Below are 23,951 nucleotides of genomic sequence, written 5' to 3'. Positions count from 1 at the left end.
CCTAACCTCTGGGATAACACTTGGCGCATTTGTAAAAAGAAAAAAAAAAATCCACACCATTTGGCGGGTTTCCTGCTGCGTATTTGAAAAGGGGCTCTTCTCGGCTGTCCGCAGCAGATTTTCCGTGGCGGAATTTAGTAGGGACTGCGGTGGATTTTCCGCAGCGTAAATGCCGCCACGGAAAATCTGTTGCAGACAGCCGAGAAGAGCCCGCCCACTTTCAAATACGCAGCGGGAAACCCGCCAAAAAATACGTCCGTGTGAGCGTACCCTTATGATGTTTTGGCATTTTTCTTCCCAATTTTTCTATAGAAACCTTTAAGTCACATAATGAAAGAATCCCATGACTTGTAAAGAGAAAAGCCAGGGAGAAAAAAAATGCCAATAATAATAATGATAATAATAATCCTACACATAGGGGGAGATGTATGAAAACCTGTGCAGAGGAAGTTGACCAGTTGCCCATAGCAACCAATCAGATCACTTCTTTCACTTTTCAGAGGCCTTTTTAAAAATGAAAGAAGCAAGCTGATTGGTTGCTATGGGCAACTGGTCAACTGGTTTTCCTCTTCACAGGTTTTGATAAATCTCCCCCAGTGTTTTTGTCAAAAATGCCACAAAGATGTCATTTTGGTAGAAAATAAATGAGGTGGGGCAGTTTTTGTGGTGTTTTTAAAAAATTGTGACTGTTACAAGGCTTAGGCTGGGATTAAACACAGTTTCTATGTGACAATATTCAAATCACACATTGCTTTATCTTTGGCAGTCACCCCCCCCCCCCCCCCCCATGTCAGGGCATGCTGGGAGTTGTAGTTTTGCTACAAGTGGACAGCCACAAGGGATAACTGATGCAGTATGTCAATCTAGGACCAAGGTGTCTGCTCTTGAACTGGCAGCAGGAGCCACGACCACTTTAAATCAATGGCTGCCGGGACGTCTGACGAGTGACATCCTATGCTGCAGGGACGTCACTCGATGGACGCCCAGGCTGTTGGGGCCATAAAATGATGTTACAAATATTAAGCGTCTGGATAGGAGAAACAAATATAACGCACCCATAGGGAGTAGCGCCATTTTGTAAAAAATGCAAAAAAAAAATCCCTTAGATAACAGTCATGCTGAATATGTAAAAAAGCTTTTTTTTAGGTTTCAGCCAATCAGAGAGCAGCACTGCTCAAATAGAACTCCCAGGAGGTAACAGCGTGTCACACATGTGATGTCATAACCATTGTCCACCAGAGAGCAGCACTGAGCAGATATAACACTGCTCCTGCTCATTCTTCACCAGTGAGGGGCCGGTGCTGGACACTGTAGGGACGCGGGAATGTGAAGTCAAAAACATGACTGTGACTGGTAAGTGCCACATTAGTGTTTAGTGCAGTACCATGTGCATTTCTACAATAAACATGTAAATAATCTATCTTTTGTTTTCCTATCTTAGATGCACTATTTCCAGCATGTGGAGTAGCATTTCCGGACTATCAAGAAGTTGGATGATGGCCTAGATTTCCGGACTTACAGCAAGACGTTGGATGAAGGCCTAGATTTCCGGACCTACAGCAAGAAGTTGGATGAAGGCACAGCCCCTCAAATCACGCACATACACAGACACATTTGCCCAAATTCTAGAGGTAACCTCCTTTAGTATGCCCAGAGGAAGGGCAATACAGTAGCCATGGATTCCCTACAGGTTTCCTCCCCTCTGGAGGTTTTTCCTGTCCTGAGTTAGTTACTGTACGCTCTTTGTGAGTGATGGGAGGTTACAAAAAATCCCTACACAAACACTTTAATAAATAATAAATAAAGTTTCCCTTTTTTAAACTGTTCTTTGACTTGTTCAACTCATTTATTTAATTTCTGTGTGTGAAAAATAGTGTTAAAAAATATGGATGACATGAGGTATTTTATTTTTATTTTTTTAAGTGAGGGGGGGTAACTGCCTACACCTATGGGGAAGAGGGAGGGGGTAACTGCCTATACCTATGGGGAAGAGGGAGGGGGTAACTGCCTATACCTATGGAGAAGAGGGGGGTTAACTGCCTATACCTATGGGGAAGAGGGGGGAGGGGGTAACTGCCTGTTCCTATGGGGAAAAGGGGGGGGAGGTAACTGCCTATACCTATGGGGAAGAAGGGGGGGGGGGGGTAACTGCCTATACCTATGGGGAAGAAGGGGGGGGGTAACTGCCTATACCTATGGGGAAGAGGGGGAGTGGGTAACTGCCAATACCTATGGGTAAGAGGGGGGTGGGGGTAATTGCCTATACCTATGGGGAAGAGGGGGGGGGGGGGTAACTGCCTGTACCTATGTCGAAGAGGTGGGGGTAACTGCCTATACCTACCGTGTTTCTCCGAAAATAAGACTGGGTCTTATATTCATTTTAGTCCCAAAAAACACACTAGGGCTTATTTTCAGGGTAGGGCTTATTCATTCATGGGGAGCTGCAGGAGTGTGGAGGATGGGGGTCTGTAGCAGTGTGGAGGATGCCGCACCCCCCCATCTTCCGCACTGTTACAGCCCCCCATCCTCCACACTCCTGCAGCCCCCCATCCTCCACACTCCTGCAGCCTCCCCATCCTCCACATTCCTGCAGCCCCCCCATCCTCCACACTGCTACAGAACCCCATCCTCCGCTTCCCCCGTCCTCCACACTTCTACAGTGCCCCCCACCCCTCTGCCATAATAAACTACGGTATCTTACACATTTCATCCCCAGCGGAGACCAGCACTTCTCCACCTTCGTCCGTACCATAGCGTCCGCAACTTGTACTGTACTTGCACTGTCCGGGATCTCCTTCTGTTGCCTGTTGCTTAGCAGCCGGGGGCAGGGACACGTCCATGACGTCGGCCGTGCATACGTGCGGACGTTTTAAAGCAACAGCGTCCCTGTCCTGGCTCAATTACGGTATGCCCGCGACCAGCTAAAGGAGGTGAGGGGGACTGGGGGGTCTGGTCTGCGGGTATTACTGGTGGCTGCGGTCCAGATCTGGACCGCGGTCCGCCAGTTGATTACCCCTGGCCTAGGTCTTATTTTAGGGGTAGGGCTTATATTGCAGCCCACCCTTATAATCCTGCTAGGGCTTACTTTCAGAGTAGGGTTTATTTTCGGGGAAACAGGGTAGAGGGAAGAGAGAGGGGGGGTAACTACCTATACCTATCGGGAAGAGGGGGGGGGGTAACTGCCTATACCTATAGGGAAGAGAGAGGGGGGGGTAACTGCCTAAAACTATGGGGAAGAGGGGGGGGGGTAACTGCCTATACCTATAGGGAAGAGAGAGGGGGGGGTAACTGCCTATACCTATGGGGAAGAGGGGGAAGTAACTGCCTATACCCATAGGGAAGAGAGAGAGGGGGGGTAACTGCCTATACCTATGGGGAAAAGGAGGGGGGTAACTGCCTATACCTATGGGGAAAAGGGGGGGGGGGGTAACTGCCTATACCTATAGGGAAGAGAGAGGGGGTAACTGCCTATACCTATAGGGAAGAGAGATGGGGGGGTAACTGCCTATAGCTATGGGGAAGAGGGGGGGGGTAACTGCCTATACCTATGGGGAAGAGGGTGGGGGGGTGGGTAATTGCCTATACCTATAAGGAAGAGGGGGGGGGGTAACTGCATATACCTATGGGGAAGAGGGGGGGGGGGGGTAACTGCATATACCTATGGGGAAGAGGGGGGTAACTGCCTATACCTATAGGGAAGAGAGAGGGGGGGGGGGTAACTGCCTATACCTATGGGGAAGAGGGGGGGGGGGTAACAGCCTATACCTATGGGGAAGAGGGGGGGTAACTGCCTATACTTATGGGGAAGAGGATGGGGGGGGTAATTGTCTATACCTATTAGGAAGAGGGGGAGGTAACTGCATATACCTATGAGGAAGAGGGGGGGGGTAACTGCCTATACCTATGGGGAAGAGGGGGGGTAACTGCCTATACCTATAGGGAAGAGAGAGGGGGGGGTAACTGCCTATACCTATGGGGAAGAGGGGAGGGTAACTGCCTATGCCTATGGGGAAGAGGGGGGGGGTAATTGCCTATACCTATAGGGAAGAGGGGGGGGTAACTGCATATACCTATGGGGAAGAGGGGGTATAACTGCCTATACCTATAGGGAAGAGAGAGGGGGGGGGTAACTGCCTATACCTATGGGGAAGAGGGGGAAGTAACTGCCTATACCCATAGGGAAGAGAGAGGGGGGGGGTAACTGCCTATACCTATGGGGAAAAGGGGTGGGGGGTAACTGCCTATACCTATCGGGAAGAGAGAGGGGGGGGTAACTGCCTATACCTATAGGAAAGAGAGAGGGGGGGGGGTAACTGCCTATACCTATAGGGAAGATTGAGGGGGGTAACTGCCTATACCTATAGGGAAGAGAGAGGTGGGGTAACTGCCTATACCTATGGGGAAGAGGGGGGGGGGGTAACTGCCTATACCTATGGGGAAGAGGGGGGGGGGTAACTGCCTATACCTATGGGGAAGAGGGGGGGGGGGGTAATTGCCTATACCTATAAGGAAGAGGGGGGGGGGTAACTGCATATACCTATGGGGAAAAGGGGGTATAACTGCCTATACCTATAAGGAAGAGAGAGGGGGGGTAACTGCCTATACCTATGGGGAAGAGGGGGGGTAACTGCCTATACCTATGGGGAAGAGGAGGGGGGGTTAACTGCCTATACCTATGGGGAAGAGAGGGGGGGGTAACTGCCGAAAACTATGGGGAAGAGGGGGGGGGGGGTAACTGCCTATACCTATAGGGAAGAGAGAGGGGGGGTAACTGCCTATACCTATGGGGAAGAGGGGGAAGTAACTGCCTGTACCCATAGGGAAGAGAGAGAGGGGGGGTAACTGCCTATACCTATGGGGAAAAGGAGGGGGGTAACTGCCTATACCTATGGGGAAAAGGGGGGGGGGGTAACTGCCTATACCTATCGGGAAGAGAGAGGGGGGGTAACTGCCTATACCTATAGGGAAGAGAGAGGGGGGGGGGTAACTGCCTATACCTATAGGGAAGAGAGAGGGGGGTAACTGCCTATACCTATAGGAAAGAGAGATGGGGGGGTAACTGCCTATACCTATAGGGAAGATTGAGGGGGGTAACTGCCTATACCTATAGGGAAGAGAGAGGTGGGGTAACTGCCTATACCTATGGGGAAGAGGGGGGGGGTAACTGCCTATACCTATGGGGAAGAGGGGGGGGGGTAACTGCCTATACCTATGGGGAAGAGGGGGGGGGGGGTAATTGCCTATACCTATAAGGAAGAGGGGGGGGGGTAACTGCATATACCTATGGGGAAAAGGGGGTATAACTGCCTATACCTATAAGGAAGAGAGAGGGGGGGTAACTGCCTATACCTATGGGGAAGAGGGGGGGTAACTGCCTATACCTATGGGGAAGAGGAGGGGGGGTTAACTGCCTATACCTATGGGGAAGAGAGGGGGGGGTAACTGCCGAAAACTATGGGGAAGAGGGGGGGGGGTAACTGCCTATACCTATAGGGAAGAGGGGGGGGGGGGTAACTGCCTATACCTATGGGGAAGAGGGGGTATAACTGCCTATACCTATAAGGAAGAGAGAGGGGGGGTAACTGCCTATACCTATGGGGAAGAGGGGGGGTAACTGCCTATACCTATGGGGAAGAGGAGGGGGGGTTAACTGCCTATACCTATGGGGAAGAGAGGGGGGGGTAACTGCCGAAAACTATGGGGAAGAGGGGGGGGGGGTAACTGCCTATACCTATAGGGAAGAGAGAGGGGGGGTAACTGCCTATACCTATGGGGAAGAGGGGGAAGTAACTGCCTGTACCCATAGGGAAGAGAGAGAGGGGGGGTAACTGCCTATACCTATGGGGAAAAGGAGGGGGGTAACTGCCTATACCTATGGGGAAAAGGGGGGGGGGTAACTGCCTATACCTATCGGGAAGAGAGAGGGGGGGTAACTGCCTATACCTATAGGGAAGAGAGAGGGGGGGGGGTAACTGCCTATACCTATAGGGAAGAGAGAGGGGGGTAACTGCCTATACCTATAGGAAAGAGAGATGGGGGGGTAACTGCCTATACCTATAGGGAAGATTGAGGGGGGTAACTGCCTATACCTATAGGGAAGAGAGAGGTGGGGTAACTGCCTATACCTATGGGGAAGAGGGGGGGGGGTAACTGCCTATACCTATGGGGAAGAGGGGGGGGGTAACTGCCTATACCTATGGGGAAGAGGGGGGGGGGTAATTGCCTATACCTATAAGGAAGAGGGGGGGGGTAACTGCATATACCTATGGGGAAAAGGGGGTATAACTGCCTATACCTATAAGGAAGAGAGAGGGGGGGTAACTGCCTATACCTATGGGGAAGAGGGGGGGTAACTGCCTATACCTATGGGGAAGAGGAGGGGGGGTTAACTGCCTATACCTATGGGGAAGAGAGGGGGGGGGTAACTGCCGAAAACTATGGGGAAGAGGGGGGGGGGGGGTAACTGCCTATACCTATAGGGAAGAGAGAGGGGGGGTAACTGCCTATACCTATGGGGAAGAGGGGGAAGTAACTGCCTGTACCCATAGGGAAGAGAGAGAGGGGGGGTAACTGCCTATACCTATGGGGAAAAGGAGGGGGGTAACTGCCTATACCTATGGGGAAAAGGGGGGGGGGTAACTGCCTATACCTATCGGGAAGAGAGAGGGGGGGTAACTGCCTATACCTATAGGGAAGAGAGAGGGGGGGGGTAACTGCCTATACCTATAGGGAAGAGAGAGGGGGGTAACTGCCTATACCTATAGGGAAGAGAGATGGGGGGGTAACTGCCTATAGCTATGGGGAAGAGGGGGGGGTAACTGCCTATACCTATGGGGAAGAGGGGGGGTAACTGCCTATACCTATAGGGAAGAGAGAGGGGGGGGGGTAACTGCCTATACCTATGGGGAAGAGGGGAGGGTAACTGCCTATGCCTATGGGGAAGAGGGGGAAGTAACTGCCTATACCCATAGGGAAGAGAGAGGGGGGGGGGTAACTGCCTATACCTATGGGGAAAAGGGGTGGGGGGTAACTGCCTATACCTATCGGGAAGAGAGAGGGGGGGGTAACTGCCTATACCTATAGGAAAGAGAGAGGGGGGGGGGGTAACTGCCTATACCTATAGGGAAGATTGAGGGGGGTAACTGCCTATACCTATGGGGAAGAGGGGGGGGGGGTAACTGCCTATACCTATGGGGAAGAGGGGGGGGGGGTAATTGCCTATACCTATAGGGAAGAGAGAGGGGGGTAACTGCCTATACCTATAGGGAAGAGAGAGGGGGTAACTGCCCGTACCTATGGGGAAGAGGGGGGGGGTAACTGCCTATACCTATGGGGAAGAGGGGGGGGTAACTGCCTACACCTATGGGGAAGAGGGGGGGGGGTAACTGCCTATACCTATGGGGAAGAGGGGGAAGTAACTGCCTATACCCATAGGGAAGAGAGAGGGGGGGGGGGGGTAACTGCCTATACCTATGGGGAAAAGGGGTGGGGGGTAACTGCCTATACCTATCGGGAAGAGAGAAGGGGGGGGGGTAACTGCCTATACCTATAGGAAAGAGAGAGGGGGGGGGGGGTAACTGCCTATACCTATAGGGAAGATTGAGGGGGGTAACTGCCTATACCTATGGGGAAGAGGGGGGGGGGGGTAACTGCCTATACCTATAGGGAAGATTGAGGGGGGTAACTGCCTATACCTATGGGGAAGAGGGGGGGGGGGTAACTGCCTATACCTATGGGGAAGAGGGGGGGGGGGTAACTGCCTATACCTATGGGGAAGAGGGGGGGGGGGGTAACTGCCCATACCTATAGGGAAGAGAGAGGGGGTAACTGCCCGTACCTATGGGGAAGAGGGGGGGGTAACTGCCTATACCTATGGGGAAAAGGGGGGGGGGTAACTGCCTACACCTATGGGGAAGAGGGGGGGGGTAACTGCCTATACCTATGGGGAAGAGAGGGGGGGTAACTGCCTACACCTATGGGGAAGAGGGGGGTGTAACTGCCTATACCTATCGGGGAGAGAGGGGGGTAACTACCTATACCTATTGGGAAGAAGTGTGGGGGGGGTAACTGCCTATACCTATGGGGAAGAGGGGGGGGGGGTAACTGCCTATACCTATGGGGAAGAGAGAGAGGGGGGTAACTGCCTATACCTATGGGGAAGAGAGGGAGGGGGGTAACTGCCTATACCTATGGGGAAGAGGGGGGGGGGTAACTGCATATACCTATAGGGAAGAGAGAGAGAGGGGGGTAACTGCCTATACCTATGGGGATGAGGGGGGGGGGGTAACTGCCTATACCTATGGGGAAGAGGGGGGGGGGGTAACTGCCTATACCTATGGGGAAAAGGGGGGGGGGGTAACTGCCTATACCTATTGGGAAGAGAGAGGGGTTGGGTAACTGCCTATACCTATAGGAAAGAGAGAGGGGGGGGGGGTAACTGCCTATATCTATAGGGAAGAGAGAGGGGGTAACTGCCTGTACCTATAGGGAAGAGAGAGGGGGTAACTGCCCGTACCTATGGGGAAGAGTGGGGGGGTAACTGCCTATACCTATGGGGAAGAGGGGGGGGTAACTGCATATACCTATAGGGAAGAGAGAGAGGGGGGGTAAATGCCTATACCTATAGGCATAGGCGTGCGCAGCCTATTGCATTAGGGTGTGCACCCTAAAGCACAAACTCACTCCGCGTACGTGTGTGTGTGTCTGTGTGTGTGTGTGTGTGTGTATGTGTATGTATATACACACACACACACACACACTCCTGCTTGCATAGTGTAGGAGGATTGGATCCAGGGCCAGTTTTAGGCTTAGCATGGCCCTGGGCAAAATCAGAAGTGGGGTCCCAAAAGTTGTAATAGTGCACTAATCAGATTAGCACATTTGTGGTCACTTGAAATACCATAACAAATATCTAAAAAGCAAAAAAAAAAAAAAAATGATACCGATAAAAAGTACAAATCACAGCGCTAAAAATGACCCTCATACATCCCCATATACAGAAAAATAAAAGTGCTATAGGGATCAGAATAGTACAATTTTATATTTTTGTATTCACATTAGTTTGGCAGCATAGTTCCCCCACATTAGGTTGGCAGTATAAATCTCCCACATTAGGTGCAATATAGTTCTCCCACATTAGGTTAGTAGTACAGTTCCCCCACATTAGGTGCAGTATAGTTCCCCCACATTAGGTTAGTAGTATAGTTCCCCCACATTAGGTTGGCAGTATAGTTCCCCCACATTAGGTTAGTAGTACAGTTCCTCCACATTAGGTGCAGTATAGTCCCCAACATTAGGTTAGTAGTATAGTTCCCCCACATTAGGTTGGCAGTATAGTTCCCCCACATTAGGTTAGTAGTACAGTTCCTCCACATTAGGTGCAGTATAGTCCCCCACATTAGGTGCAGTACAGTTCCCCCACATTAGGTGCAGTATAGTTCCCCCACATTAGGTTAGTAGTATAGTTCCCCCACATTAGGTTGGCAGTACAGTTCCTCCACATCAGGTGCAGTATAGTTCCCCACATTAGGTGGAGTATAGTTCCCTCACATTAGGTGGAGTATAGTTCCCCCACATTAGGTGCAGTATAGTTATAATTGTAGGGAGGAGGACAAGTCTAGAATTTACCATGAGGCTTACGGGACTAATTCTACCCCTGATCTTATATTTGCCAAGGTTTTGCCATGTATGATTGTGACTGTCTATTATATGTAGGCTCAAAGCTCAGGACTACATTCCCATCATGTATGATTGTGACTGTCTATTATATGTAGCCTACATATAATAGACAATCACACATGATGGGGGTGTAGTCCTTAGCTGTGAGCCTACATATAATAGACAGTCACAATCATACATGATCAGGGCTGGTGCAAGGACTTTTGGCACCCTAGGCGAAAGCTAATTTTGCCGCCCCCTTGACCCCACACATTGGCTCTGCCCTTTGACACGCCCAACCTTACTACTGGGGTGACACACTGTAACAAACCTCCTCCTCATGTAATCTCCTTACTACTGGGGTGACACACTGTAACAAACCTCCTACTCATGTAATCTCCTTACTACTGGGGTGACACACTGTAACAAACCTCCTACTCATGTAATCTCCTTACTACTGGGGTGACACACTGTAACAAACCTCCTCTTCATGTACTCTCCTTACTACTGGGGTGACACACTGTAACAAACCTCCTCTTCATGTCCTCTCAGCAGCAAAAGGACTACAATCAGCATGCCTCCGCTCAGACACTGCAACTTGGGGATAGAGTCTGGCTCAGAAAGTTTCCTCGGTCACATAAACTGGATTCTCTGTGGGAGTCGGAGACTATTAGGGATAGGAGCATGTTGCCAATGGACCCTAGTAGCCAGTTTATTGGTAGAAAGCCTCAGGCAAGCCAGTATAACCCTCAGTGTACTAAACATGTAACCAATATGGCAAAAATGTCTAGTAAGATTTAGAACTGTTAAGTAGGATGTATCTCATGTAAATAATATCATCCTGTTACTAAATTCATGAACCAAATAATCCTGTTCATGAGTTTACCCATGCTTATGTATGTACCTCAAAAAAGTTAAGTAGCTTTGTAGAGATGGACAGCCTGATTGATGGACATTTAAGAAGTTATGCCCACGACTGTTATAAACCAAACTTCACTTCGTCCCTCTGTCTTAGGGGACAGACGTCGAGGCCGACTTATTTTAAGTAAGGGGGTTTGTGGTGTCCTGGTACTGTATTGCATAACGTACCTTGTATGGTGGTCCCCAAAGTCAGAGTAACTACGCTCAGATAGGGTCCCCCAGGTGGGACAGCCCCTAGTCGCATCTCCTCTACTCTATATCTGTGTTGTTTTACGTGTACATATTTAATAATAATGTATATTTAATATAATGTATAGTTACTTACCTTGTTACCGTCGCAGACCTTCGGTCATATGACTTGGTTAAATCCTCTATGGTATGTTAGAGGACCTTTGGAGGTTCTTGGGTCACCTGCTACCCATAATTCTAAACTAATCCCTGCTAAAGCTAGCGTGACTACTGGACCACAAGTAAATCCCCTAAATCCATTGGAACAGCGCATATCAATCTAAAGACTCAAAATTGCTTAAGGTCCCAACCTTTGTCAATCTCCAAGAGAACTTGCAAATGTAGAGACTGTTCCTGTTGTGAAGTTTGCAGAAAATCTTCAGTAAAAGTTACAACAGTTTTCAGCAAGCTCTCCTGTTGTGGACATTCAATTATTCCATACCTCCCTATCGCTCTTGGGAAGGGTGGCGGTAGTGGCGGTAGGACAAGCATTACAGAGGACCCCCCACCCTGGCGTCACGAATAGCAAGGGTTAACCAGACACCCTTTAGTCACTGCACAGCTACACCCCATATACCCTACTTGCCCAGGCTAACACACTATGTTCACACAGAAAATTTACATGCAGTTATTCTGTAGATAATGGAGCGGTGTCAAAACATGCTGGCGCTAGGACCGCTCGGAAATTTGCTGTCTCATAGCCGCCAATACATTTCTGAGCAGAATACACAGACATGTCTATTCTTTCTGCGGACACCAGAATTAAATTTTCTGTGCCAGATATTTCCTGTGTTTAAATTCTGCTGTGCGCACAGTGCGCCAAAATCCCATTGGAATTCATGGGACTCTGCTGCAGCAAAATTACCGTGTGGAATATTGCTGCAGAATTTCTGTGCGGAAATCCTGATGTGTGAACATAACCTAAGATTTATTAAAAGGTGGACGGTGCAAAGAAAGGGTGAGACCAAAGGGCTGGACAAAAGAGCGGCAAAATGAGGTTTTGCCTATGGTGGCAAAAATCCTTGCACCAGCCCTGGTGGCATCTGCCCGAGCTGCTGAACAGGCAGGGTCCCAGTGCCATTTCTCCCCCCATTTTGATCACCCTGTGCCATTTCAATCCCCAGTCCCCTTCTGATCCCCCCTTTGCCATCTCAATCAGCCTAGTCTTGGCCGGAGTGTTTGGTGTGCAAAACTCTGCGACTTTTGCACATGTTGCATGTCATAAATCAGTGTGGTAACTGTGCACCTAGAAAACCACACCCATTCACCAGCGCAGAAAGTCATATATACCATCAGAAAGCTGCCACATAAATGCGGAACGCGCTGTATGCCGACACTATACAGATATATAGCACAACCTGCAGCCTGGTCCAACCTATTGTGAAAACAATCATTTAGGCTGGGGTTACACTTGTTTTTTTTTTTTTCTGGCAGTTTTTGAGCCAAAGCCAGAAGTTTATTCAAAAGGAATAGGACATATAAAGGAAGGACTTACACTTCTCCTCCCTCATGGATCCACTTCTGACTTTGGCTCAAAAACTGCCAGAAAAAAAGAAACAAGTGGAATCCTAACCTCTGGGATAACACTTGACGCATTTGTAAAAAAACAAACAAAAAAAGACACCATGCTCGCTGTGGGCACATGTTAGGTGGGAATCAATAGGGTAATATGAAACACCAGACACTTATTGTTTTCTTCATCTTTTTATTGCGTTTTTAGTATTTTTTGTATTTAAGGGTACGTTCACACAGGCGGACTTTTTTGCGGGTTTCCTGCTGCTTATTTGAAAAGGGACGGGCTCTTCTCGGCTGTCCGCAGCAGATTTTCCGCGGCGGAATTTAGTATGGACTGCGGTGGATTTTCCTCAGCGTAAATACCGCCATGGAAAATCTGTTGCGGACAGCCAAGAAGAGCCCGCCCACTCTCAAATACGCAGCGGGAAACCCGCCAAAAAATACGTCCGTGTGAGCGTACCCTTATGAAGTTTTGGCATTTTTCTTCCCAATTTTTCTATAGAAACCTTTGAGTTACATAATGAAAGAATCTCATGACTTGTAAAGAGAAAAGCCAGGGAGAAAAAAAATGCCAATAATGATATTAATAATAATAATAATAATCCTACACATAGGGGGAGATGTATGAAATCCTGTGCAGAGGAAGTTGACCAGTTACCCATAGCAACCAATCAGATCACTTCTTTCACTTTTCAGAGGCCTTTTTAAAAATGAAAGAAGGTTGCTATGGGCAACCACTTTTCCTTTTCACAGGTTTTGATAAATCTCCCCCAGTGTTTTTGTCAAAAATGCCACAAAGATGTCATTTTGGAAGAAAAGAAATTAGGTGGGGCAGATTTCTTGGTGTTTTTCAAAAATTGCGACTGGTACTAGGCGTAGGCTTGGATTAAACACGGTTTATATGTGGCATTTTTCAAATCACACATTGCTTTATCTTCGGCGCTCCCCCCCCCCATGTCAGGGCATGCTGGGAGTTGTAGTTTTGCACGTCTGACGAGTGACATCCTTCGCTCCAGACCCCAACTTCAGGGACATCACTCGTCAGACGCCCAGGCTGTTGGGGGCCACGAAATGATGTTACAAATACTAAGCGTCTTAATAGGAGAAACAAATATAAGGCACCCATAGGGAGTAGCGCCATTTTAATAAAAAAATGCAAAATAAAAAATCCCTTAGATAACAGTCATGCAGAATATGTTAAAAAGCTTTTTTAGGTTTCAGCCAATCAGAGAGCAGCACTGCTCAAATAGAACTCCCAGGAGGTAACAGCGTGTCACACATGTGATGTCATAATCATTGTCCACCAGAGAGCAGCACTGAGCAGATATAACACTGCTCCTGCTCATTCTTCACCAGTGAGGGGCCGGTGCTGGACACTGTAGGGACGCGGGAATGTGAAGTCAAAAACATGACTGTGACTGGTAAGTGCCACATTAGTGTTTAGTGCAGTACCATGTGCATTTCTACAATAAACATGTAAATAATCTATATTTTGTTTTCCTATCTTAGATGCACTATTTCCAGCATGTGGAGTAGCATTTCCGGACTTACTGCAAGAAGTTGGATGATGGCCTAGATTTCCGGACTTACAGCAAGACGTTGGATGAGGCCTAGATTTCCGGACCTACAGCAAGAAGTTGGATGAAGGCACAGCCCCTCAAATCACGCACATACACAGACACATTTGCCCAAATTCTAGAGGTAACCTCCTTTAGTATGCCCAGAGGAAGGGCAATACAGTAGCCATGGATTCCCTACAGGTTTCCTCCCCTCTGGAGGTTTTTCCTGTCCTGAGTTAGTTACTGTACGCTCTTTGTGAGTGATGGGAGGTTACAAAAAATCCCTACACAAACATTTTAATAAATAATAAATAAAGTTTCCCTTTTTTAAACTGTTCTTTGACTTGTTCAACTCATTTAATTTTATTTCTGTGTGTGAAAAATAGTGTTAGCAAAATGTGGATGACTTGAGGTTTTTTATTTTTTTTTAAGTGTCAAATGTTGTTCTCCTGCACAATCTGCACAGTGCGGTGCAGAGAGAGGCGGCTGATGCTGGTTGGTATAGTTGCTGAGGCAACCGAAGCACACCCACCAAGTTCCGTGCATAAGCCTTTTTCTGATGAACCGGAACTTGCTAGGGGTCATACAGTTGCGAAGGATCAACTTTTGGGTATGTGCACGTACACTTATCTTTTGCTGCAGATGTCCTTTAACCTCTTAAGGACCCAGCCATTTTACACCTTAGGACCCGGCCATTTTTTGAACATCTGACCACTGTCACTTTAAACATTAATAACTCTGGAATGCTTTTAGTTATCATTTTGATTCCACAATAGTTTTTTCGTGACATATTCTACTTTAACATAGTGGTTAAAAAAAATTGTAACTTGCATCCTTTCTTGGTGAAAAATCCCAAAATTTTATGAAAAATGTGAAAATTTTGCATTTTTTATAACTTTGCAGCTCTCTGCTTGTAAGGAAAATGGATATTCCAAATATTTTTTTTTTCACATATACAATATGTCTACTTTATGTTTGCATCATAAAATTGACAAGTTTTTACTTTTGTAAGACACCAGAGGGCTTCAAAGTTCAGCAGCAATTTTCCAATTTTTCACAAAAGTTCCAAACTCACTATTTTTCAGGGACCAGTTCAGGTTTGAAGTGGATTTGAAGGGTCTTCATCTTAGAAATACCCCACAAATTACCCCATTATAAAAACTGCACTCCCCAAAGTATTCAAAATTATATTCGGTCAGCCTTTTAACTCTTTAGGTGTTTCACAGGAATAGCAGGAAAGTGAAGGAGAAAATTCACAATCTTCATTTTTTACACTCGCATGTTCTTGTAGACCCAATTTTTGAAATTTTAAGAGGGGTAAAAGGAGAAAATGTATACTTATATTTGTAGCCCAATTTCTCTCGAGTAAGCACATACCTCATATGTCTATGTAAAGTGTTCGGCGGGCGCAGTAGAGGGCTCAGAACCGAAGGAGCGACATGGGGATTTTGGAGAGTACGTTTTTCTGAAATGGTTTTTGGGGGGCATGTTGCATTTAGGAAGCCCCTATGGTGCCAGAACAGCAAAAAAAAAAACACATGCCATACCATTTTGGAAACAAGACCCCTTGAGGAACGTAACAAGTAATTAAGTGAGCCTTAATACCCCACATGTGTTTCACGACTTTTGCATATGTAAAAAAATAAAATAAAATTTCACTAAAATGTGTGTTTCCCCCCAAATTTCACATTTTTGCAAGGGTTAATAGCAGAAAATACCCCCCAAAATGTGTAACCCCATCTCTTCTGAGTATGAAGGTACCCCATAAGTTGGCCTGTAGTGCACTACGGGCGAACTACAATGCTCAGAAGAGAAGGAGTCATATTTGGCTTTTTGAGAGCAAATTTTGCTCGGGGGCATGTCGCATTTAGGAAGCCCCTATGGTGCCAGGAGAGCAAAAAAAAACTCACATGGCATACCATTTTGTAAACTAGACCTCTTGAGGAACGTAACAAGGAATAAAGTGAGCCTTAATACCCCACAGGGGTTTCACGACTTTTGCATTCGTAAAAAAGAAAACAAAATCACTAAAATTTGTGTTTCCCCCCAAATTTCACATTTTTGCAAGGGATAATAGCAAAAAATACCCCCCAAATTTGAAACCCCATCTCTTCTGAGTTTGGAGGTACCCCATAACTTGACCTGAAGTGCACTACGGGCGAACTACAATGCTCAGAAGAGAAGGAGTCATATTTGGCTTTTTGAGAGCAAATTTTGCTCGGGGGGCATGTCGCATTTAGGAAGTCCCTATGGGGCCAGAACAGCAAAAAAAAAAACACATGGCATACCATTTTGGAAACTAGACCCCTTGAGGAACGTAACAAGGGGTACAGTGAGCATTTAACCCCACTGGTGTCTGTCAGATTTTTGGAACAGTGGGCTGTACGAAATTTTTAATTTGCACAGCCCACTGTTCCAAAGATCTGTCAGACACCAGTGGGGTGTAAATTCTCACTGCACCCCTCATTACATTCCGTGAGGGGTGTAGTTTCCGAAATGGAGTCACATGTGGGGTTTTGTTTTTTTTGCGTTTGTCAAAACCGCTGTAATAATCAGCCACCCCTGTGCAAATCACCTCAAATGTACATGGCGCACTCTCCCTTCTGGGCCTTGTGCGCCCCCAGAGCCCTTTGCGCCCACATATGGGGTATCTCCGTAGTCGGGAGAAATTGCATTACAAATTTTGGGGGGCTTTTTTCCCTTTTACCTCTTGTCAAAATGAAAAGTATGTTAGCATGTTAGTGTAAACAATTTATTTTTTTACACTAACATGCTGGTGTAGACCCCAACTTCACATTTTCATAAGGGGTGAAAGGAGAAAAAGCCCCCCAAAATTTGTTAGACAATTTCTCCCGAGAACGCCGATACCCCATATGTGACCCTAAAGTGTTGCCTTGAAATACGACAGGGCTCCAAAGTGAGAGCGCCATGCGCATTTGAGGCCTGAATTAGGGATTTGCATAGGGGTGGACATAGGGGTATTCTATGCCAGTGATTCCCAAACAGGGTGCCTCCAGCTGTTGCAAAACTCCCAGCATGCTTGGACAGTCAACGGCTGTCCAGCAATACTGGGAGTTGTTGTTTTGCAACAGCTGGAGGCTCCATTTTGGAAACAGTGGCGTACCAGACGTTTTTCATTTTTATTGGGGAGAGGGGCTGTGTAGGGGTATGTGTATGTAGTGTTTTTTACTTTTTATGTTAGTGTAGTGTAGTGTAGTGTTTTTAGGGTACAGTTACATGGGCGGGGGGTTACAGCGAGTTTCCCGCTGCGAGTTTGAGCTGCCGCGCAAAATTTGCTGCATCGCAAACTTGCAGCCTGATACTCACTGTAAGCCCCTACCCATGTGAATGTACCCTGTACATTCACAGGGGGGGGGGACCTCCAGCTGTTGCAAAACTGCAACTTCCAGCATGCACAGTCTATCAGTGCATGCTGGTAGTTATAGTTTTGCAACAGCTGGAGGCACGCGGGTTGGGAAACACTGAGTTAGGAAACAGACAATGTTTCCCAACCAGTGTGCCTCCAGTTGTTGCAAAACCACTACTCCCAAACATTCTCAGGCATGCTGGAAGTAGTAGTTCGGCAACATCTTTAAAGCCAGATGTTGCCGAACTACAACTCCCAGCATGCTTGGAGTTGTAGTTTTGCAACACCTGGAGGACTACAGTTTGCAGACCACTAATACAGTGGTTCCCAATCTGTGCCCTTCCAGATGTTGCAAAACTACAACTCCCAGTATGCCCTTACTGTCCAGGCATGCTGGGAGTTGTAGTTCTGCAACATCTGAAGGGCCAGATGTTACAGAACTACAACTCCCAGCATGCCTGGACAGTAAGGGCATGCTGAGGATGTGTAGTTTTGCAACATCTGGAAGGGCACACGCCAAGGGCTGTCTGGGCATGCTGGGAGTTGTAGTTTACAGGGTCCCATTACAGCAATGCATGTCGCTTTACGGTGACGTGCATTGCTGTAAAGGGCCCGACCGCGGCTGAAGATCAACTCACCTGTCGCCGCCGCCGTCTTCACGCCGGGATCCGGGTCTTCAGGGAAGAGGTAAGTACCGGGGCCGGTTCCCAGCACTCCCCCGTCCCCCGCCGCGTCCTCCGGTCTTCCTCCCGTCCTCTCCGGACTTCCAGGGGCCGGGCATGGCGGGAGGAAGTAACCGCCCCCAAACCCCCCCCCCCGCGATTAGTCGATTAGCCAACCGAAGAATCGCAGGGTATAGGAGGAGGTGGCCGGCATTCCACCTCGCTCCAATACTTTAGCATGGTCCTGGCTGTCTGTGACAGCCGGGATCATGCGAAATTACCGGACGGTCGGGTCCCAGAGACCCGATCAGCCCGGTATCGCTGCAGATCGCAAGTGCGATTTCCCTTGCGATTTACGGCTATCCCCGACATGGGGGTCCTACATGGCCACCCTCGGCGTTTGCACTGGATGCCTGCTGAAGCATTTCAGCAGGCATCCGGTTCCAATCTCTGCCCGGCGCGCGGCAGAGACCGGAAAACGCCAGGGCGTATGGATACGCCCTGGGTCCTTAAGGCCCAGGGTGTGAGGGCGTATCCATACGCCCTGGGTCCTTAAGAGATTAAGCCAGCTGAATGTCTGCTAGGTGCCGCTAAAGTAATTGGATCTCATAGATGGTAATGCAGTCCGGTGGAAATCAGCCCAAAGAATGAACAAGTTAATTCTTTGGGCAGATGTCCATTCCACTGTGATGATTTTGCACTATGCACAGTGCAGCAGAATCCCATTGAAAACAATGGGAGTCTGCTGCAAGTGGATTTCTGCCAACAGACTGTCTCCAGTGTGAAAGATACCCAACTACCCCAAGACACCTTAGTACTCTTTCAGACCCATCTTTCCCCTCTTCCTTTAGACCGCTAAGTCCACAAGACTCCTCTGCCCCGATCATCCTCCTTTACACTTTTCTGACCTCCGCCCATACCCCTTCACCCCTCTAAGACCCCTCAGTCAGCCTTTTCCACACTTTTGTGCCCTCCCAGCACACTTCTCCTCAGACACTCCCTTCAATCATCCTTCACACTTTTTTGCTCCCCTCCCAAGACCCCTCAGTCATCCTCCTTTACTTTTCTGCACCACCCCCAGACCGCTTCCCCCAAGACCCCTCAGTCATCCTCCTTCCCACTTTTCTGCCCCTCCCCCAAGATACCTCCCTCCCAAAACCCCTCAATCATCCTCCTTCACTTTTTTCTGCCCCCCCCCAGGCCTTCTCCTCCGCACCCTCACATTATCCATCCTCCTTTACACTTTTTTGCCCCCCCCACCCCGGAATCATCCTCCAGCAAGACCACCCAGTCATCCTTCTTCACACTTTTCTGACCCCCCCCCCCCACAGATCCTTTCTCCACCCCAAGACTCCTCAGTCATCCTCCTTCACATTTTTCAGGCCCCCCAGCCCCCTTCTTCTCCACACATTCCCTTTAGTCATCCTCCACCACACTATTCTGCCCTCTCAGACTTGTCCTCCCCCAAGACCCCCAGTCATCCTCCTTCACACTTTTCTGCCCCCTTCTCTTCCGCACCCCTCCCATCAGTCATCCTCTATCACATTTTTCTGCCCCCCCCTAGACCCCTCACTCCCCCTAAGACCCCTCAGTCATCCTCCTTCACATTTTTAGGCCCCTCCCATGCCCCTTCTCCTCCACAACCCCCCTTCAGTTATCCTCCATTACACTTTTCTGTCCCCCCCCCCACCGCTCACTTTCCTCCCCAAGACCACTAAGTCATCCTCCTTCACAATTTTCTGCCTCCCCTGCCCCTCTTCAGTCATCTTCCTTTATATTTCTCAGGTTCTCAGCCCCCCCAGCCCCCTTCTCCTCCGAACACCCCTCTTCAGTCATCTGCCTTTACATGTTTCTTCCCAGCCTTCTTCTCCTCTGCACCCCCTGCCATTTAATTATCATCCATTTAATTTAATTATCATCCTTTATACTTTAGGATAGGGGATAAGTTTTTCACCACTGGACTACCCTTTAAAGCAGCAGTGTCCCTGCCCAGGATCACTGCACTTGGGGCCGGGGGACTGGTCACCGGACGGAGCGCCGCCCCTTTTAGGGTATGGGGTGGGCTGTGTCAGTGAACAGGCAGAGCGAGCTGTTTTCTTCACTGCACCGGCCACTACTTTCAAAGCGGCAGCCGATGTAGTGCAGTGTAGTGCAGAAAACAGGTGTATCGCGATAGGGCAGGTGGACAGCCCAGCCCACCGGGCAAATGCCCAATGTCCAGTCCGGCCCTGAATGGCAGTCGCAGACAGTCCCTCTCTCTCAAAGTCTCCTAAAGGCTCCAACAGCAGCAATCTTTTATCTGAGCTGCTGCTTGCTGAGTCAGCCTGTCTGTAGGGTGCACCTTCTCAGTGTTGACTGTAAGGCTATTGTGATGTCCCGGTACCGTATTGCATACCGTACCTTGTATGGTGGTCCCCAAAGTCAGAGTAACTACGCTCAGATAGGGTCTCCCAGGTGGGGCACCTGTCACCCTAGTCACCTCTCCTCTACCCTAATTCTGTGATGTTTTACGTGTACATATTTAACAATAATATACCGTATTTATCGGCGTATAACACGCATTTTTAGGCTAAAATTTTTAGCCTAAAGTCTATCTGCGTGTTATAGGCCGATAAGCCGCTGCAGTTCAATGATTTAAGCGGGCGCTTTAAATCAATGAACTGCAGCGGCTTTTGCAGGTCCAGAGACCTGCCGTCGCTGCCCGATTCTCTACCCCTGCTTGTCCTGGGGTCCAGAGACTGCCGGCGCCGCTGCCCCATTGCCTCCCCCATCCCCGGCTTTTCTGACCCCGCAGAAGCCCCCAGGAAAGGCAGGGGGAGAGAGGCCGTCGCTGCCCGCTTCTCTCCCCCTGCCTTTCCTGGGGTTTAGAGCCCTGCTGTCGCTTCTTCCCTCCCCCTGGCTATCGGCACCGCTTCTCTCCCCCTGGCTATCGGCGCCGCTGCCCCATTGCCAGCACCGCTGCCCCATTGCCAGTGTGGCGCTGCCCCATTGCCTCCCCCATCCCCGGTTTTATAACTACCTGTCGGGTCCATTGCTTCTGGCTCCGGTGTGGCGTCTCCTGCGTCGATGCTATGCGCTGCGCTACGCAATGATGAGTAATGTTGCGCTGAAGACGTCACTCGTCATTGCGCCTCGCGGCGCATAGCAAAGATACAGGAGACGCCACTCCGGAGCCAGAAGCAGCGTGGAACCGACCCCGGCAACATGTAATTAGAAAACCGGGGATGGGGGAGGCAATGGGGCAGTGGCGCCGGCAATGGGGCAGCGGTGCCGATAGCCAAGGGGAGAGAAGCGGCAGCAGCAGGGCTCTACACCCCAGGAAAGGCAAAGGGAGAGAAGTGGGCAGCGAAGGCCTCTCTCCCAATGCCTTTACTGGGGGCTTCTGCGGGGTCAGAAACAGTGTATCGGGGTATACACAAGCACACACACGCACCCTCATTTTACCAAGGATATTTGGGTAAAAACCTTTTTTTACCCAAATATCCTTGGTAAAATGAGGGTGCGTGTTATAGACCGGTGCGTGGTATACCCCGATAAATACGGTTTATTTAATATAATGTATAGTATATAACATACCTTGTTAGCATCGCAGGACCTTCGGTCATGTGACTGAGTTAAATCCTCTATGGTATATTAGAGGACCTTTGGAGGTCCTTGGGTCACCTGCTACCCATAATCCTGTGTGAAGGTGATTGACATCAGTATTGGACCAATTAGCTCTAGTCCAGCCCCTGCCCATATAATGGAACTGTAGCCAATTATCGCTCTCTTGGGCTGCTGCTCTCGTGGATGCCGGACTAGCAGGACAGATCTGCGCAACTTTGAAAGACACGCTAGGCCTGAAAACCTATCGGCCTCAGCTGAACTAAACCATGAGTTCTAAACTAATCCCTGCTAAAGCTAGTGTGACTACTGGACCACAACTAAATCCCCTAAATCCAGTGGACTAGCGCATATCAATCTAAAGACTCAAAATTGCTTATGGTCCCACCTTTGTCAATCTCCAAGAGAACCTGCATTTGTAGAGACTGTTCCTGTTGTCAAGTTTGCATAAAGTAAAATCTTCAGTAAAAGTTACAACTGTTTTCAGCAAGCTCTCCGGTTGTGGTCAATTATTCAATACCTCCCTATCGCTCTTGGGAAGGGTGGCGGTAGAACAAACATTACAGAGGAGCCCTCACACTGGCGTCACCGAATAGCAAGGGTTTACCAGACACCCTTTAGTCACCGCACAGCTACACCCCATATACCCTACTCCCCCAGATTATCACATAGCTTTTTGGCGTCCTACGAACAGGATATGGGTGTGTGCCTACAGCTGTTGCCACCAATCAAAGTGTACTCCCCCCTATGTAAAGGGCTTTACTTATGTACTGTGAATCTCCTTCAAAGCTACCGGACTGTGTTTCTGGTGCTGTGTGCAAATTGTGCGCACGAAAAGTAAGGGGGGAGGCGAAAAGTACTGCGGATCCGCAATTTGCAGCGCAAGGGGTTAAAGGCAGCGCTAGTCCTTCCCGCGCGCGATTCTGAAACTCCGCCTACTGAGGACTCCGAAGCCGCGGCAGCCATCTTCACGGAGCCTCAAACAGAAGACCTACAGAAAAGCATAGTTAGAACAATGAAGAAACGCAGAGTGTTGCGGGGGACCGAAAGCTTTAAAGAGCCAGCACGGTGTAAAACCCTGAAGTGTCAGGTCACTAAGTTAAGATCTTGGCTGAGTTCTACTCAACTCACGATCGTCGCACTCAAGTTCCAGCTCAATGCACTCAATTTCCAGACCAGTGCTCTCAAGTTCGAGATCTACGCACTCAATTTCCAGATCAGAGCTCTCAAGTTCGAGATCTATGCACTCAAATCCCAGATTAAAGAACAGCTACTTCTCGTAAAGGGAACGACGTTCCCGAGCGACGTCAGAAGCCAGTTGAGACACTTCGGGCCTATGCTGCAGCCCTACAGCTTTAGAAGCAGTACAAAAGCTAGATGGTATTACACCTGATCAGGGCAACAGGGTGTTGATGGACAGGTTCATAGATGGGACACAGAATAAGTGGGATGAGGACCAACTCAGGATGCTGGCACAGAATCCCGACATGGCTTTCCCTGCCTTCAAGAGGTTTGCCATCAAAGTCATTGAGTCAGGGCCCAACGCGGAAGAAGTTAGGCCCCCCTCTGCTGAATCATTTGGAACCCCGGCCGTAACCACGCCTCAGCCTGCAACTGCCTCGACTCCCTCTAGTCCCTCAGCTAACGACTTACAACATGTACGGCAGGACATTGACCAGTTAACTAAAGCTATTAAAGCGATAGTGGGCAGGGCTAACTCATCTTCATCCAAAGAGCCTGCCCTCGCCCTGTCAGGCCACCTAGTACCCCTCCTGTAAGGTCACCTGGGACTCCACGACCTGTTTGTAGTCATTGTAATAAGACTTTACACTGGAAGAGCCAATGTTGGGCTTTAAACGGGCATCGCCTGGGATCGAGGACCGCACCCCGGGAGTAACCACTGAAGGTCCAGAATCAATCAGCACCAAAATAGCCCCCTGCCCCTATGTACAAATTGTGGTAGAAGGGGTTAAATTGCAGGCCTTGATCGACACTGGGTCCCAAGTGTCCACTATTCCTCAAGGGTTGTTTTACAAATATTGGGGTCCTGAGATGTTATGCGAGCCTAATGATGTAGACTTTGGGAATAGGAATGGGAAACCATTACCGAAGCATGGCTACTGGGAGCCCACAGTGCAAGTAGGGAATCATGTCCTCAGGGTACAAGGTGTTATTGTTACTAGTGTTGGTGATGAACATGCTGCTGAGTTTATTTTAGGAATGAACATCATGAGACACTGATTTGATGACATAGTTAACTCATTGCGTGCCTCTCTTCCCTACATGTCAGCCTCTGGCCGGCGAGCCGCGCAACACCACCTCAGGGCACTCCAAGCTGAACAGAACTTTGTCAATATTCGAGGGGAGATCTGCCGGGTGAGAATCCAAGACATAGGAGCTGTTACCCTGCAGCCGCAGACGGAGACTATTATCTGATGT

At 48.9% G+C, this 23,951-nt stretch overlaps 1 long non-coding RNA gene across 5 annotated transcripts; it reads left to right on the top strand.

Moving 5' to 3' along the window:
- The first annotated feature begins 547 nt into the window (after positions 1-547).
- Positions 548-1,804, top strand: LOC130300628 (uncharacterized). Of its 5 annotated transcripts, none has more exons than XR_008851485.1 (3): positions 548-576; positions 1,147-1,353; positions 1,442-1,804. It is a non-coding gene; the product is annotated as an uncharacterized LOC130300628 (long non-coding RNA). The 5 variants fall into 5 exon arrangements; XR_008851491.1 differs by having other exon boundaries at positions 562-576; positions 1,154-1,353; XR_008851481.1 differs by having other exon boundaries at positions 574-598.
- The last annotated feature ends 22,147 nt before the right edge of the window (positions 1,805-23,951 follow it).

This window comes from Hyla sarda, chromosome 1 (genome assembly GCF_029499605.1).
Source record: "Hyla sarda isolate aHylSar1 chromosome 1, aHylSar1.hap1, whole genome shotgun sequence".
Lineage (NCBI taxonomy): Eukaryota > Metazoa > Chordata > Amphibia > Anura > Hylidae > Hyla > Hyla sarda.
This window is presented reverse-complemented; position numbering and strand designations above follow the sequence as displayed.